The sequence below is a fragment of the Pteronotus mesoamericanus genome, unplaced genomic scaffold, assembly GCF_021234165.1.
Source record: "Pteronotus mesoamericanus isolate MK-2021 breed Mesoamerican mustached bat unplaced genomic scaffold, CSHL_Meso_final scaffold_85, whole genome shotgun sequence".
Taxonomy (NCBI): Eukaryota; Metazoa; Chordata; class Mammalia; order Chiroptera; family Mormoopidae; genus Pteronotus; species Pteronotus mesoamericanus.
Genome location: NW_026555329.1, coordinates 37,195,312 through 37,198,558, shown reverse-complemented (window position 1 = coordinate 37,198,558; position 3,247 = coordinate 37,195,312). Strand labels below are relative to the sequence as shown.

At 40.3% G+C, this 3,247-nt stretch overlaps 1 pseudogene; it reads left to right on the top strand.

Moving 5' to 3' along the window:
- The first annotated feature begins 523 nt into the window (after positions 1–523).
- LOC129063161 (ubiquitin-40S ribosomal protein S27a-like) lies at positions 524–2,993 on the top strand (annotated as a pseudogene).
- The last annotated feature ends 254 nt before the right edge of the window (positions 2,994–3,247 follow it).

Sequence of the window (3,247 nt, the reverse complement as noted above, 5' to 3'; positions counted from 1 at the left end):
TTCTTAACCTCCCCCTGCCTATTTTGTACCTACTATTTATGCTCATTCCCTGTGCCTTTTCCCCATTCTTCCCCCACCCCTCTGATCTCCATTTCTATGATTCTGTTCCTGTTCTAGTTGTTTGCTTAGTTTGTTTTTGTTTTTTTAGGTTCACTTGTTGATAGTTGTGAGTTTGTTGTCATTTTACTGTTCATAGTTTTTGATCTTTTTCTTAGGTAAGTCCCTTTAACATTTCATATAATAAGGGCTTGGTGATAAGGAATTCCTTTAACTTTACCATATCTGGGAAGCACTTTATCTGATCTTCCATTCTAAATGATAGCCATGCTGGATAGGGTAATCTTGGATGTAGGTACTAGTCTTTCATGACTTTGAATACTTCTTGCCAGCCCCTTCTTGCCTGCAAGGTTTCTTTTGAGAAATCAGCTGACAGTCTTATGGGAACTCCTTTGTAGGTAACTGTCTCCTTTTCTCTTACAGCTTTTAAGATTCCTTATCTTTAACCTTGGGTAACTTAACTGCGATGTCCCTTGGTGTGTGCTTCCTTGGGTCCATCTTCTTCGGGACTCTCTGAGTTCTGGATCTCCTGGAAGTCTCACTTTCTTGGCCAGATTGGGGAAGTTCTCCTTCACTATTTTTTCAAATATGTTTTCAATTTCTTGCTCTTCCTCTTCTCCTGGCACCCTATGATTTGGATGTTGAATCATTTAAAGTTGTCTCCGAGGTTCCTAAGCCTCTCCTCATTTTTTTTTAAGTTTTGTTTCTTCATTCTGTTCTGGTCGAATGTTCATCTCTTCCTTCTGCTCCAAATCGTTGATTTGAGTCCCAGTTTCCTTCCCTTTACTATTGGTTCCCTGTATATTTTTCTTTATTTCACTTTTCATTGCCTTCACTTTTTCCTCCATTTTGTGACCATACTCAACCAATTCAGTGAGCATTCAGATTACCAGTGTTTGGAACTGTGCATCTGATAGGTTGGCTATCTTTTCATTGTTTAGTTCTATTTTTGGAGCTTTGATCTGTTCTTTCATTTGGTCATATTTCTTTGTCTCAGTGCACCTGTTAAGTGGGAAGGGACAGAGCCTTAGGTATTCGGCCAGGGTGGGGCAACCCAGTTCACTGCATTGTGACACTATGAAGGAGGGGTCTGAGAGGGAACAATGCCACTTGTTCGGCTCTCAGCCAGCTTTCAGTCACTCCCCCTGCTACCCACAAGCAAATTGGGCCATTCTAGTGCTGATTCCCGGATGGGTGGGTGGGTGGATGGGTTTGTATATATTCTAGGACCCTGTGGGTCTCTCCAACAGACTCTCTTGTGTGACTAGGTATTTCTCCTGCCTCCTCAACCCCCACAGGTTTTTACCTCCAGAGGTTTTGAGGCTGGCTTTCTTTTCCCACACTGGAACCCTGGATTGCGTGGTCTGTCTCACTCCTCACCTGTTCTCCTGGTTTATCTGCACTGGGAATGTGGGACTGCCTGGACTGCCAGCTGCCTCCTTGCCTCACGTCCTCACCACCCTGGCTGCCTGTCTCCGCCCCTCCTACCAGTCTGGATGAATGTTTCTTCTTTAACTCCTTGGTTGTCGGACTTCCATACAGTTTGATTTTCTGGCAGTTCTGGTTACTTTTTGTTTTTAAATTTGTCGTTGTCCTTCTTTTGGTTGTGTGAGGAGGCAAAGTGTATATACCTATGCCTCTATCTTGGCTGGAAGTCTACTTTATTCAGTTTTTAAAAGCATTTCCTTCCCCTTCATCTTTAATCATTTGCAAGGAAAATTCAATAAGTAAGAATAAGTCTACCAATATTTATTTCCTAACCAAAATTATTTCTAATAGAATCAAGAGGGAATCTTTTTATAATGACAAAGTCTAAAGGTAGCACTAATAAAAACCTTTACCACAAGACACTGTTTACAAGTTGAATAGGCCTTTATAAAAACTTCTGATTCAGTGGGCCTGCATAGTGATCTTCCTTTCCAAACTTCTATTTGTGTTGGTACTGCCACCAAGACACTGATTTTCGTGAAGACCCTTATAGGGAAGACCATCACTCCTGAAGTTGAACCTGAGGATACAATAAAAAATGTAAAGGCTAAGATCCAAGATAAGGAAGGAATTTCTTCTGATCCTCAAAGACTCATCTTTGCTAGTAAGCAACTGGAAGATTGAATGTACTGTTTCTGACTATAACATTCAAAAGGAGTTTACTCATTATCTTGTGTTAAACCTTCATGGTGGTGCTAAGAAAAGGAGGAAATCTTACTGTAATAGGAAATGAACACACTATACCTACCCATATAAATCTTAGTAAATGTTAAATTCAGCTTGTTATTCTAACCTGATATTTTTCTCTCAAAACTAAAACTTACATGTTAAAAATTTTTTAGTATACTTTACTAGAATTGGCAGTTTCAATTCCTGTGTGAACCTAAGGAGCAGCCTGACCTCAAGGCCCCCAGTCACAGGAATTCAACCAGATGGCCATCTTAAGGATGCTGACCATGAAAATCCATATTGGGATTAGCAAGGACATTGCCCCAGTGTCCATAGCCCTTGCCCCTGATCTCTTTGTTCTGCTTTCCCTCTCCCTCCTTATAGAAACCTCTACCTGCACTAAGATGTTAAGATGGGCTTCGAGAAGAGAGTCTTCCACCCCATCTTTGCAGGTGACTGGTGCTTGAATAAACCTCGTTCCTTATCACCATCACCTGTCTCACAAGTTTGGCTTTTGTTGTAGCAGGCAGCTGAACCTGGTTTTGGCTACATTACACCACTCCCAGGAAAAATAAACATAAGAGAAAAAAGGATAAGCTGCCTGTCCTTAAATACTACAAAGTGGATGAGAATGGCAAAATCAGTTGCCTTTGTTGGGAATGCCCTTCAGTTGAATGTCGTGCTGGAGTTTTTATGGACAGCCACTTTGACAGACATTATTGTGTTACTGTGGTAAATATTGTCTGATCCATGGCTTCAACAAACCAGAAGACCAGTAATTGTATGTGGGTTGATAAAAGACATGAACAAAAAAAGAAAAAAGCTTCCAATTCAGCAAATGTGAAACAATAAATTCAAGCTATAATGAAGTCTTTTCCAGCTGGTTTTAGGCCAGTTAAATCTAATAAAGATCATGAAGACAGAAAGCTAACTTGAAGCCAAAATAACCACTGAGAACATTTTGTATTCTGTTATACAAAGGTAAGGAAATTAAATCTGCACTGCTGAGTGAAAATATAAGTGCTAATTATTT